General features: G+C 43.1%; 1 protein-coding gene across 4 annotated transcripts in view; it reads right to left on the bottom strand.

The window, feature by feature from the left end:
* The window catches only part of SLC26A2 (solute carrier family 26 member 2), a 93,572-nt gene that overhangs the window by 59,111 nt on the left and 19,311 nt on the right, over positions 1–15,150 (bottom strand). Inside the window, exon 1 of one of the 4 annotated variants that reach the window (XM_069764166.1) lies at positions 14,118–14,207. The exons of the other annotated variants lie outside the window; for them this stretch is intronic. The gene's annotated coding sequence lies outside the window, so the exon portion shown is untranslated. Of the gene's footprint in view, positions 1–14,117; positions 14,208–15,150 lie in introns of those variants that run through there. 4 annotated transcript variants of the gene reach the window in all.

The raw sequence follows: 15,150 nt of genomic DNA, 5'->3' as shown, positions 1-15,150 counted from the left end.
TTATGTAAGTCTACCCTAAGGAAAAATATTACTGATGGATTCCTTTCAAGTCCAAAGTTTGTTGTATACTTTGAAATAACTTATGAAACTGGTTTAATAAGATGTTAATCTGTGCAGCCCTCAGCATATCCACAGGGAGCAACAACCTGTTTTTTGGATGATGCAAAGATAACATATAAATATATCTCCACGTAGGGGAGCCATTCTGAAATATCCCAGGATATTATTCAAGAAACGTGTCCTAACAAAAATGGGAACCTAGACCAAACCCCTACATTTATTCAGACCCCAGGCCAACTAAACTATTTTTAGGCATCAAAGTCTCCAGACCAGACCCCTATACTAATACCACACCCCAGGACAGACTCCTGTTTTATTATCAGAACCACTGCATATATTCAGAATCCTAGACCCCTATATTAATTTCATACTCCAAGCCAGAAGCTCAACTTCATTCAGATCACAAATCGGACCAAACTCCACTCCCTAACAATGAAATTGTAACTCCAAAAAGAAGAAGAAGCTTTGAGGATATGCATACTCATGTGCCTTCAGTGTGGCATGCAAAACATTTCTCTTACGAACAATAAGAACTTCATTGATAGCATGCCAAGGCGTGATGTCATACTTAATGCAGAATAAATTGAGATGTTTTGAATATTTAGTTTCCATTTGTCCATCATTTACATACCATTAATATGCATATTAATATTCCCTCTTTTCCCATCCTACACCAGTGGGATCAAAACATATGACATACTATTGGAAACGTCTAACCTTCAGACGACATAAACCACGCTTACTATTTCATGATGGATCAGATGTATCCCCACTCTGAATCCAGAGCATCAATGTCTATCTGGTCAAAGTGCTACATGTGGATTATGGTGGACATTCTGCTTTAGGAGTTATATAACTACTAGATGGAGGCCTGATGCTATTGCATCGGGAGGGCGGTAATGTCACAATGGGGGCAGGCTTTGCAGCGTTGAGGATTGCTCTTCAAGATTCTCATTTGCCTGTTGCTGTCTTCGACGTTGTTCCTTTGTTGCTTTCTTTTCATTTTCATTGGCGCACTTTTTCGGAGGAGCCATGTTGGAGTTGAGATTTGCTTTTTAAAGGGGTTTTCCCACGAACAAAAGTTTATTTTAAAAATTGTCTGTGTCTGACTGTGTACAGAACATACCACAGCTCCGGGGCAGGGGAGGAAGCAAAAGACAACACTGACATTACAGCAGGAGATCGCAGAGGATACATTTTGTGAGGTAAAATATTGTTTAAAAACAGTCAGTGAAATATTTTACCTCACAAAATGAATCCCCTGTGATCCCCTGCTGTAGTGTCAGTAATGTCTTTTGCTTCCTCCCCTGCCCAGGAGATGTGGTATGCTCCGTACACGGTCAGACACAGACCATTTTTAAAATGAACTTTTGTTCATGGGAAAACCCTTTTCCTCTGCCTATAGACATGTCGCGCATCTGTCGCTGGGATCAGCTGAAGGATTCACTGCACCTGGGCGTAATTCCCACAGGCGCAGTAAATCAGACCACCGCCATCTTTGTGCAGACATATAGCGGCGGTCACATTAAAACTGCGCATGCACTCCTCATGTACAAAGATGGCAGCGGTTTGTGAATCATTCGGCTGACCCCAGCGGCGGTGTGTTCACGACGGTGTTCTGCTGGTAGTACCACGCAAGAGGCTGCGTACGTCATATACAGTGTGTGTTTTGCGTAAGGTGTATACAGTGTGTGTTGCGTACAGCGTATACTATAGTGTGTGTGTGGTGAGTACAGCGTATAGTGTGTGTGTGGTGCGTACGGTGTATACAGTGTGTGTTGTGTTTGTGGTGCGTACGGCGTATACTACAGTGTGTGTGTGGTGAGTACAGCGTATAGTGTGTGTGTGTGGTGCGTACGGCGTATACAGTGTGTGTGGTGCACACGACGTTTACTACAGTGTGTGTGTGTGTGGTGAGTACAGCGTATAGTGTGTGTGTGTGGTGCGTACGGCATATACAGTGTGTGTGTGGTGCCGCGCAAGAGGCTGGTACCACCTGCAGTTTCCATATTGAGACACCCATCACTTGGGTGTCCCAATATGGCGGCCGGTGAACTTCCACCGCTTGGAATTCTGGGATCCGGACACCTCTGGACGGAACAGGATGTGAAGACATTACAAGGTAGGTATATATTAAGATGAAATAAATGATATTGGAACCTCTCCAACTGGAGTCCTGATAAAGAGTGAAGTTTCAGATTAAGAAGATGTGGACTAGTGTTCCAGGTAAATTATATTCTACTTGCTTAGTTCCTCCAACATTCTCTTATTAAAATATGTCCTTTTAAACACTAAAGAGAACTTATTACTCGATTCATGCTGCAAAAACCATAGGCCGCATGAATCAGAGCTTGGTTGCACGATTACAACCAGGTGTCCCGGAGCATTTCAGAAACGATCTAGTAAAATAGGCAGAGATAAGACTTTCCATCCAGCTCTGCGCCCAGTCGTCGTCTCCTTGCACGGCAGGCACTATGTGTTGTGAATTCTGTGGCAGAGCTCCCTCTTATGGTCACAAGTGGTACTTCGGCTGATTCTCTCTGTGATCTTCGGTTGGTGGAGAAAAGTGGTACTGCGGCTTCTGAGTTTCCTTCCTCAGGTGATATGGTGAAGTCGTTAGGTGCTACCCTATTTAACTCCACCTGGTGCTTGGATCCTTGCTTCCAGTCAATGTTCTAGTGTTGGACCTGTTTCCTCCTGGAGTGTTCCTGTGGCCTGCTGATCTGCATAGCTAAGTTCCTCTTTTCTATTTGTTTGCTGTTTTTTCTATTCCAGCTTGTCAATTTGTTTTTTCTGCTAGCTGGAAGCTCTGGGACGCAGAGGGTGTACCTCCGTGCCGTTAGTTCGGTACGGAGGGTCTTTTTGCCCCCTTTGCGTGGATTTTGTAGGGTTTTGTGTTGACCGCAAAGTTGCCTTTTCTATCCTCGCTCTGTTCAGGAAGTTGGGCCTCACTTTGCTAAATCTATTTCATCTCTACGTTTGTCTTTTCATCTTAACTCAGAGTCATTATATGTGGGGGCTGCCTTTTCCTTTGGGGTATTTCTCTGAGGCAAGGTAGGCTTATTTTCCATCTTCAGGCTAGCTAGTTTCTCAGGCCGTGCCGAGTTGCATAGGCAGCGTTAGGCGCAATCCACGGCTGCCTCTAGTTGTGTTGGAGAGGATTAGGGATTGCGGTCAACAGAGTTCCCACGTCTCAGAGCTCGTTCTTATTTTTTGGGTTATTGCCAGGTCACTGTATGTGCACTGACCTCTATGTCCATTGTGGTACTGAATTGCCAGCCATAACAGTACTGGAAGCCAAAAGTACTAATGATTCTCAATAGAGGGAAAAAAGAAGTTCTGAGACCATTTTTTTTTCCTTTGCACTGTGTTTTACCTTTTTTTTCCCCTAGACATTTGGGTGGTTCAGGACACAGGTGTAGCAATGGACATTAAAGGTCTGTCATCATGTGTGGATCAGCTCACGGCAAGAGTACAAAGTATTCAAGACTTTGTGGTTCAGAATTCTATGTTAGAACCGAGAATTCCTATTCCTGATTTGTTTTTTGGAGATAGAACCAAATTTCTGAGTTTCAAAAATAATTGCAAACTATTTCTGGCTTTGAAACCTCGTTCCTCTGGTGACCCAGGTCAACAAGTTAGGATCGTTATTTCTTTTTTGCGTGGCGACCCTCAGGACTGGGCATTTTCTCTTGCGTCAGGAGATCCTGCATTAAGAAATATCGATGCGTTTTTCCTGGCGCTCGGATTGCTGTACGATGAGCCTAATTCTGTGGATCAGGCAGAGAAGAATTTGCTGGCTCTGTGTCAGGGTCAGGATGAAATAGAGGTATACTGTCAGAAATTTAGAAAGTGGTCCGTTCTCACTCAGTGGAATGAAGGTGCGCTCGCAGCTATTTTCAGAAAAGGTCTCTCTGAAGCCCTTAAGGATGTCATGGTGGGATTTCCTATGCCTGCTGGTCTGAATGAGTCTATGTCTTTGGCCATTCAGATCGGTCGACGCTTGCGCGAGCGTAAATCTGTGCACCATTTGGCGGTAGTACCTGAGCTTAGACCTGAGCCTATGCAGTGCGATAGGACTTTGACCAGAGTTGAACGGCAAGAACACAGACGTCTGAATGGGCTGTGTTTCTACTGTGGTGATTCCACTCATGCTATCTCTGATTGTCCTAAGCGCACTAAGCGGTTCGCTAGGTCTGCCACCATTGGTACGGTACAGTCAAAATTTCTTCTGTCCGTTACCTTGATCTGCTCTTTGTCATCGTATTCTGTTATGGCATTTGTGGACTCAGAATTTGATGGACTTGGAGTATGCTAGGCGTTGTGGGTTTGTCTTGGAGCCCTTGCAGTGTCCTATTCCATTGAGAGGAATTGATGCTACGCCTTTGGCCAAGAATAAGCCTCAGTACTGGACCCAGCTGACCATGTGCATAGCTCCTGCACATCAGGAGGTTATTCGCTTTCTGGTGTTGCATAATCTGCATGATGTGGTCGTGTTGGGGTTGCCATGGCTACAAGTCCATAATCCAGTATTAGATTGGAAATCCATGTCTGTGTCCAGCTGGGGTTGTCAGGGGGTACATGGTGATGTCCCATTTCTGACTATTTCGTCATCCACCCCTTCCGAGGTTCCTGAGTTTTTGTCTGATTACCGGGATCTATTTGATGAGCCCAAGTCCGATACCCTACCTCTGCATAGGGATTGTGATTGTGCTATCGATTTGATTCCTGGTAGTAAATTCCCAAAAGGTCGACTGTTTAATTTATCTGTGCCTGAGCACGCCGCTATGCGGAGTTATGTGAAGGAGTCTTTGGAGAAGGGGCATATTCGCCCGTCATCGTCGCCATTGGGAGCAGGGTTCTTTTTTGTAGCCAAGAAGGATGGTTCACTGAGACCTTGTATAGATTACCGCCTTCTGAATAAGATCACGGTTACATTTCAGTACCCCTTGCCATTGTTTTCTGATTTGTTTGCTCAGATTAAGGGGGCTAGTTGGTTCACCAAGATAGATCTTCGTGGTGCGTATAATCTTGTGCGTATTAAGCAAGGCGATGAGTGGAAAACTGCATTTAATACGCCCGAGGGCCATTTTGAGTATCTAGTAATGCCATTCGGACTTGCCAATGCTCCATCAGTGTTTCAGTCCTTTATGCATGACATCTTCCGAGAGTACCTGGATAAATTCCTGATTGTGTACTTAGATGACATTTTGATCTTCTCGGATGATTGGGAGTCTCATGTGAAGCAGGTCAGAACGGTGTTTCAGGTCCTGCGTGCTAATTCTTTGTTTGTAAAGGGATCAAAGTGTCTCTTCGGTGTTCAGAAGGTTTCATTTTTGGGGTTCATTTTTTCCCCTTCTACTATCGAGATGGACCCTGTTAAGGTCCAAGCCATCCATAATTGGACTCAGCCGACATCTCTGAAAAGTCTGCAAAAGTTCCTGGGCTTTGCTAATTTTTATCGTCGCTTCATCTGCAATTTTTCTAGTATTGTTAAACCATTGACCGATTTGACCAAGAAAGGTGCTGATGTGGTCAATTGGTCTTCTGCTGCTGTGGAAGCTATTCAAGAGTTGAAGCGTCGTTTTTCTTCTGCCCCTGTGTTGTGTCAGCCAGATGTTTCGCTTCTGTTCCAGGTCGAGGTTGATGCTTCTGAGATTGGAGCAGGGGCTGTTTTGTCGCAGAGAAGTTCTGATTGCTCGGTGATGAAACCATGTGCCTTCTTTTCCAGGAAGTTTTCGCCTGCTGAGCGAAATTATGATGTGGGCAATCGAGAGTTGCTGGCCATGAAGTGGGCATTCGAGGAGTGGTGTCATTGGCTTGAAGGAGCTAAGCATCGCGTGGTGGTCTTGACTGATCATAAGAACTTGACTTATCTCGAGTCCGCCAAGCGGTTGAATCCTAGACAAGCTCGTTGGTCGTTGTTTTTTGCCCATTTTGACTTTGTTATTTCATACCTTCCGGGCTCTAAAAATGTGAAGGCGGATGCTCTGTCTAGGAGTTTTGTGCCAGACTCTCCGGGTGTATCTGAGCCGGCGGGTATCCTCAAAGAGGGAGTAATTGTGTCTGCCATCTCCCCTGATTTGCGGCGGGTGCTGCAGAAATTTCAGGCTAATAAACCTGATCGTTGCCCAGCGGAGAGACTGTTTGTCCCTGATAGGTGGACGAATAAAGTCATCTCTGAGGTTCATTGTTCGGTGTTGGCTGGTCATCCTGGAATCTTTGGTACCAGAGAGTTAGTGGCTAGATCCTTTTGGTGGCCATCTCTGTCGCGGGATGTGCGTACTTTTGTGCAGTCCTGTGGGATTTGTGCTCGGGCTAAGCCCTGCTGTTCTCGTGCCAGTGGGTTGCTTTTACCCTTGCCGGTCCCGAAGAGGCCTTGGACACATATCTCTATGGATTTTATTTCAGATCTTCCCGTCTCTCAAAAGAGGTCAGTCATTTGGGTGGTCTGTGATCGCTTCTCTAAGATGGTCCATTTGGTACCCTTGTCTAAATTGCCTTCCTCCTCTGATTTGGTGCCATTGTTTTTCCAGCATGTGGTTCGTTTACATGGCATTCCAGAGAATATCGTTTCTGACAGAGGTTCCCAGTTTGTTTCGAGGTTTTGGCGAGCCTTTTGTGGTAGGATGGGCATTGACTTGTCTTTTTCCTCGGCTTTCCATCCTCAGACTAATGGCCAGACCGAACGAACCAATCAGACCTTGGAGACATATCTGAGATGCTTTGTTTCTGCTGATCAGGATGACTGGGTGTCCTTTTTGCCTTTGGCTGAGTTCGCCCTTAATAATCGGGCCAGCTCGGCTACCTTGGTTTCACCGCTTTTCTGCAACTCTGGGTTCCATCCTCGTTTCTCTTCAGGGCAGGTTGAGTCTTCGGACTGTCCTGGTGTGGATACTGTGGTGGACAGCTTGCAGCAGATTTGGACTCATGTAGTGGACAATTTGACCTTGTCCCAGGAGAAGGCTCAACGTTTCGCTAATCGCAGACGCTGTGTGGGTCCCCGACTTCGGGTTGGGGACTTGGTTTGGTTATCTTCTCGTCATATTCCTATGAAGGTCTCCTCTCCTAAGTTTAAACCTCGTTTTATTGGTCCGTATAGGATTTCTGAGGTCCTTAATCCTGTGTCTTTTCGTCTGACCCTTCCAGATTCTTTTTCCATACATAACGTATTCCATAGGTCATTGTTGCGGAGATACGTGGCACCCGTGGTTCCATCTGTTGATCCTCCTGCCCCGGTTTTGGTGGAGGGGGAGTTGGAGTATATTGTGGAGAAGATTTTGGATTCTCGTGTTTCTAGACGGAAACTCCAGTATCTGGTTAAGTGGAAGGGTTATGCTCAGGAAGATAATTCCTGGGTCTTTGCCTCTGATGTCCATGCTCCCGATCTTGTTCGTGCCTTTCATATGGCTCATCCTGGTCGTCCTGGGAGCTCTGGTGAGGGTTTGGTGACCCCTCCTCAAGGACGGGGTACTGTTGTGAATTCTGTGGCAGAGCTCCCTCTTGTGGTCACAAGTGGTACTTCGGCTGATTCTCTCTGTGATCTTCCGTTGGTGGAGAAAAGTGGTACTGCGGCTTCTGAGTTTCCTTCCTCAGGTGATATGGTGAAGTCGTTAGGTGCTACCCTATTTAACTCCACCTGGTGCTTGGATCCTTGCTTCCAGTCAATGTTCTAGTGTTGGACCTGTTTCCTCCTGGAGTGTTCCTGTGGCCTGCTGATCTGCATAGCTAAGTTCCTCTTTGCTATTTGTTTGCTGTTTTTTCTATTCCAGCTTGTCAATTTGTTTTTTCTGCTAGCTGGAAGCTCTGGGACGCAGAGGGTGTACCTCCGTGCCGTTAGTTCGGTACGGAGGGTCTTTTTGCCCCCTTTGCGTGGATTTTGTAGGGTTTTGTGTTGACCGCAAAGTTGCCTTTTCTATCCTCGCTCTGTTCAGGAAGTTGGGCCTCACTTTGCTAAATCTATTTCATCTCTACGTTTGTCTTTTCATCTTAACTCACAGTCATTATATGTGGGGGCTGCCTTTTCCTTTGGGGTATTTCTCTGAGGCAAGGTAGGCTTATTTTCCATCTTCAGGCTAGCTAGTTTCTCAGGCCGTGCCGAGTTGCATAGGCAGCGTTAGGCGCAATCCACGGCTGCCTCTAGTTGTGTTGGAGAGGATTAGGGATTGCGGTCAACAGAGTTCCCACGTCTCAGAGCTCGTTCTTATTTTTTGGGTTATTGCCAGGTCACTGTATGTGCACTGACCTCTATGTCCATTGTGGTACTGAATTACCAGCCATAACACTATGTGACTGACAGACCTATTTCATCTGTGTTTGGGCAGAATGATGTGAGTGACAGGTGCCCTTAATAGTAATGATGTAACTGAATGTGCTGTACATTCTATCCTTTGCTCACCAGTATTGTCTTACTGGTAATAATTAACAGACGTAAGTGAATAAATGCCATATTTTCAAGGTATCTAAGCATCAGAAGTAGTGTCTATTGTTCTTCCGTTCAGGTAGTATGAGTGTAACAGCGGCCTCAATCTGATGCAATCCCACTACCGGCTGCTGGATTTTTTTTTTTTTTTTTTTAAGTGAACCTATTCCCATATTTAACAATGCAAACTACATATGTGATGAAAGAGATCTCTTGGGCCTGAAGAGACCAATGTACTCACTTTGAAAACCATGTTAGAATGACCATATAATCCTAATATCTAGATTAACCTTTTTTGTATGTCCAGTTATAGAATGAATTAGCTTGTGAGTTCAAGTGTATTCAGCCTGTGCTCATCCCTCTTGGCTGACAGCTGCAGCTTGTACTGAGCAGTGTGAGATATTGGCAGCGTGAAGGAGGATGGACAGTGAGGAGCTGTCAATCAGATTGGGTGGATGAAGATTTTCAACCCCCAAATTGTAATATCGAGCCCATTTTAACCCTACATAATAGAATGTCCTATCCCGTCGAATGTATGGAGCCGGCTAAGGAGTAGATGTCAGCAGTGTTATGCAGCCAGCACTGGACTGCTGTTTTACCCACTTAAATGCCACCTATCAATCTATGAAGTGGCATTTTAGGCATAAGAGCCTGCTTGGACATCCGTTTGGTCGCACATTAGTCTTGCTTTAGTAGGCTGTCATTTTCCCTATGTACCGTAAAATGGTAGCATTGCAGTATGTAAAGCATACAATCAATACAATATTACAGTATATAGAAGATACAATTAAACAGTTCCCATGAATGTTTTTACACATTGACTGATGGTCCGCTTTAGCAAAAAAACAAAAAAAATGCACTACTCTGCTCCATTTTTTGGATCAGACTCACCTAAAAAAAAGGAGAAAAAAAACGGATTCCAAACAGAAACCATCCATATGACACGCATTTGTCAAGGATCATTTGTCAAGGATCCACTAAGTTTTTAATTCATTAAATCTGTGTGTATATGCATGTAATGTAGTGTGAGTGTAGTAATACACTCACCTAACGCTGCTCTCTCTGGTGTCCAGCGTCGTTCTCCTCTTCTCAGTGATGTCACCACTCTTCAATATTATACTAAATCCACCGCACTCCCTAAGTGGAATATCTTAAGCAGAAATGTAAATTTTGAGAAATGCTAATGAAGAAAAAAAATCAATTTACATCGGATCAAAGACAAGGCAATTATTACAAAGTGTTTATGTGACTCAGAATGGTGACTGTTCTCCTAACATAATACTGGTGACATTTCAGGTTGCACCCAGAGACGGATCACCCACTAGGCTACATTTATTAGGAAGCAATACCTGGTAAATAACCCCTATATAATTTTAATTATTTGCTTTTGATCACAGTATATTAACATTACTGTCATTCCCTCTAGCCCCTGGACATCACAGGGACGACGTCCTCCCTATTATTTCTTAAAAAAACCTGGATTAAGGTAATAATCACACCCTTATGATTAGAGGTTCTCATAGATACCATGTTACTAGGCATATTCCCCCAATACTACACTAAGAGTCCAGCCTCAAGATATAAGCATTGCAGATTTCAACTGGGGACCAGTAGTTATGATATGTAACTTATTACACAAACTATATTTGATATCTTTCATTATTATTTATTCGATGTATATTTATATTTGTTATACCTTGTTTGTCTCAAGATGTATATATATTGTTTTTATGTTCACAGTGCGACCCTAGATTAAGACCCGGGAGGGTCGAAACGTCACCATTCTGAGTCGCATAAACACTTTGTAATAATTGCCTTTTCTTTGATCCGATGTAAATTGATTTTTTTTCTTCATTTGAATAAATTATTAGCATTTCTCAAAATTTACATTTCTGCTTAAGATATTCCACTTAGGGAGTGCGGTGGGTTTAGTATCATATTGACAGTAGACCTTATGGTCTGTCACACCAGCACCCCGACCTAATACAGAGTGCAGGCCAATATTTCTATATTTATGTCACCACTCTTCAGACCCTCCTGGTCACACTGCGCTCTGCAATGTTACGTATTTAATGAACAAAAAACAACCTTTATTAAATGGTATAAAAACAGACAAATTTAAAAATAGCCAACAGTGCTACTAGTGAGCCAAGAAAAACAAACAGGCATCACCAATGGATGGGCGGATAAATCACTAAGTGTGACAGATTAAATAATACATCCCTCAATGCATGACCTAAGTATACCAGGGTATAGAAAAATACTAGCCAAGACTAATAGACTAATGGTACAAAACCCCACAAAACAGGGCCAACGATCCCCTAATGCAAAAACTAAAACATTGTATATGTAACTGTGGGGTTAGGGTCAGTAATAAACTGAACTCCAGAAAAAATACCAGGGCCAAGGCTACAAAAAGTACATAATAATACAATCCCTGGAATCCTAAAGGTCAATAAAAGGTAGTATACATGAGATAATTACCAAATATAAAGTTAATCAGCATCCAAGTGGTGATGTCACGACCCCAATGCGCATTTCGGCGCTGTGCCTTTGTCAGGGGGACACTGTTTTGTGGGGTTTTGTACCATTAGTCTATTAGTCTTGGCTAGTATTTTTATATACCCTGGTATACTTAGGTCATGCATTGAGGGATGTATTATTTAATCTGTCACACTTAGTGATTTATCCGCCCATCCATTGGTGATGCCTGTTTGTTTTTCTTGGCTCACTAGTAGCACTGTTGGCTATTTTTAAATTTGTTTGTTTTTATACCATTTAATAAAGGTTGTTTTTTGTTCATTAAATACGTGTCTTTTTCTATAAGTTTCATCTGACATTCCACGTAGAACGATAATTTATCCATTTATTCGGACACACTTAGATATATATTATATATAATTTATATATATATTTTTTATATAAATCTGTTATTACCGCATGATATTTTTTTCGGTGTGTCTTATAGCAAGGATTATCATCTGTTACTGCTCTGCAATGTTAGTCTATGGAACATCAGAACGAGGCTCCATAGACTTTCATTGTAAAAGGGACATCCGGCTCACACATAGAGCATAGAGTGAGCCGGAGAGTCGCCATTGTGGTGACATCACTGAGGAGCAGAACGACGCTGGACAGCAGAGACAGCTACGGTAGGTGAGTATATGAACACACTCACACTACATTATATGCATATACACCCATATAATGAAGTATAAACTTAGTTAGAGTGCTTGTTTAATGTGGGAAACTGTATTTTGCCTGTAATTATATTTTACATTGTTGATGTATTAAACGGATATCCTACAGATGTCATATGGGTATAAAAATTAGACATGCAAATAGCATATAACTGAAAAATTGTGTCATCCAGAAAAAATATATTTTCATATGCTTACTTGAACTTGGCCTTATAGTAAATGCTATAATTTCATTTTCAGCAAATTCTCTATGAGGTTCAGAACTAGCTTCAAATGGAGATAGCCTTTATCAAATCGTGCCTTCATCAATTCCTTCTAAATTATGTTATTACTTATATTATTGATTTTAAGCCTATTTTGAATTCTTCCACATTATTTTCTGTATTTATATACAGTATGTAGAAACTTTGATAATTAAAAAACAGACAGGATTTTCTCTATACTCTACTGTCAGACGCCTGACGCTACAATCATGGTATGCGTGTGTAAGAGGGTGGGCAGTGCTCAAGAAGACACCGTTGCATGAGAGAGTTATATTGTACAGACGTAAAATATGGTTACGTTTTATATATATATAAATGTGCATTTTATCCTTAAGGCCGGTCTGTGTTTCAGTTTTCTGGACGTTTTATGACTGGGAAATAGGGAGGGCTGTCTTTAAGGGAACGAGTTTAAGGTTAAAGAGATATATTTCAGGGCAAGAGATAGTTAAAAGTTTGGGAATAGCCTATAAACTATGAGGGGTTAGAACAGAAAAGAAGGGTATTCACTTCATGAGAAAGTGGCTAGTCTCAGACAAAGTGTTTGCAACGTTCAAGGTCAGGTTCAAGTACAACCTTCAATGGACCCTAACAGTTCTAAGTCTCCAAGCAGCATGAGGACACTTCTAAAGATTTGCGTAAAAACCAGGGCGGTGTGGGGCCGAGGGCATGGAATGGGCATAGGAATCCATGTCTCATCCTCTCCTAAGTGGAAGAGGTTGGTCAGGGAAGAGCGAGAGGGAAAGATGGTGATTCTCAAAGAGGCTGTATTGCCAGATGGGAACGTCCCTGGTACCAACAGAAGCTGCTAAGGAGGGGACAGTTCGGGCAGAACGGAGGCCAGGAACTTGTAGTGCAGTAGGCAATGGAAAAAACAACTGGAAGAAATTCTGTCCTATTCTGTATGCCACAGCTGGATGTATCAGTACAGTAAAACCGAATCCGTTGAACTGGACCCAAGTTCTCCTGGTCTGTGTGTTACCAATCCCGGGCCCAAGGACACATGTAGAAGATGTTTCTAGCTCACAAGTGCAGAATGTATGCAACAGTGTAGCACACCTGGGAGAACTATCCATTTAGAAAAGGGATTTCAGGGTGAAGAGAATTCACTACCGGCCTACAGCGCCAGCACTGTGCCCCCCTTCACATACATAAGGCAATTGTTTAAGGGGCGAAAAATGTGCCTCACGGAAAAACACCATTCATCAATACAAGAAATGCCTATGGATCCATGATAGGGTCCCTATATCATTAAGTGTACAACCGTACCAGTCTGGATGAGAATCATAAATACTTAAAAAGGCTTGCACCAACATCAAAGGGGTAGCACAAATTGGACAACTGCTTCAGATTGGACTCAGTGGTGATCAGTTGATATCATCAAGGAAATTTGAGGGTAGCTACACATTTTTCTTATAGTAACTAAAATGTAATAGTTTTATTACAAGCTGTTTATTCCAATAAATAGATGACCATTTAAGACATGATATATAAGTATAAAAAGATATAGGCCAATACTTTTTAAAATCAAACATGGTTGATTAATAGCTGTATACTAAAACTCTTAATCTATCAGCATAACATAACACATAATGGAAAGTGGAAGGTAGATGGCTGTCAGACCTCTCCTGGTGTTTTTACCAAAGGAGGCAGTTTGTTCCTGAAATGTGTTGTTTGTCCTCCTTAAAGGGAACCTGTCACCCCCAAAATCGATGGAGAGGTAAGCTCACCATCATCAGGGGCTCATCTACAGCATTCTGTAATGCTGTAGATAAGCCGCCGATGTAACCTGAAAGAGGAGAAAAAGACGTTAGATTATACTCACCCAGGGGTGGTCCCGCTGCGGTCTGGTCAAATGGGTGTCTCAGGTCCGCTCCGGCGCCTCCCATCTTCATTCCATGACATCCTCTTCTGGTCTTCACACCTCGGCTCCGACGCAGGCGTACTTTGTCTGCCCTGTTGAGGGCAGAGCAAAGTACTGCAGTGCGCAGGCGCCGGGCCTCTCTGACCTTTCTGGCGCTGTAGATAAGCCCCTGATGACGGTGAGCTTACCTCACCATCGATTTTGGGGGTGACAGGTTCCCTTTAATACTAAAAGCACCACTCCAGTGGGATTTTTTTAGTGCTGGAGTGGCGCTTTAAATGTAAGTCCCATGCCTCCAGTCATATACTCACCCTCTGGCTTCTTCACCATTTTTCAGTGCTGCTCCAGTCCCACAACACCATCTTGTGAGCGCAGTGTCTGACTGGCCGGAAGCTCTTAATGTAACATAGTAACATAGTAACATAGTTAGTAAGGCCGAAAAAAGACATTTGTCCATCCAGTTCAGCCTATATTCCATCATAATAAATCCCCAGATCTACGTCCTTCTACAGAACCTAATTGTATGATACAATATTGTTCTGCTCCAGGAAGACATCCAGGCCTCTCTTGAACCCCTCGACTGAGTTCGCCATCACCACCTCCTCAGGCAAGCAATTCCAGATTCTCACTGCCCTAACAGTAAAGAATCCTCTTCTATGTTGGTGGAAAAACCTTCTCTCCTCCAGACGCAAAGAATGCCCCCTTGTGCCCGTCACCTTCCTTGGTATAAACAGATCCTCAGCTAGATATTTGTATTGTCCCCTTATATACTTATACATGGTTATTAGATCGCCCCTCAGTCGTCTTTTTTCTAGACTAAATAATCCTAATTTCGCTAATCTATCTGGGTATTGTAGTTCTCCCATCCCCTTTATTAATTTTGTTGCCCTCCTTTGTACTCTCTCTAGTTCCATTATATCCTTCCTGAGCACCGGTGCCCAAAACTGGACACAGTACTCCATGTGCGGTCTAACTAGGGATTTGTACAGAGGCAGTATAATGCTCTCATCATGTGTATCCAGACCTCTTTTAATGCACCCCATGATCCTGTTTGCCTTGGCAGCTGCTGCCTGGCACTGGCTGCTCCAGGTAAGTTTATCATTAACTAGGATCCCCAAGTCCTTCTCCCTGTCAGATTTACCCAGTGGTTTCCCATTCAGTGTGTAATGGTGACATTGATTCCTTCTTCCCATGTGTATAACCTTACATTTATCATTGTTAAACCTCATCTGCCACCTTTCAGCCCAAGTTTCCAACTTATCCAGATCCATCTGTAGCAGAATACTATCTTCTCTTGTATTAACTGCTTTACATAGTTTTGTATCATCTGCAAATATCGATATT

This window comes from Ranitomeya imitator, chromosome 4, assembly GCF_032444005.1.
Source record: "Ranitomeya imitator isolate aRanImi1 chromosome 4, aRanImi1.pri, whole genome shotgun sequence".
Classification (NCBI taxonomy): Eukaryota; Metazoa; Chordata; class Amphibia; order Anura; family Dendrobatidae; genus Ranitomeya; species Ranitomeya imitator.
The sequence above is the reverse complement of the archived record's forward strand: the minus strand, read 5'-3'. Positions and strand labels throughout refer to the sequence as shown.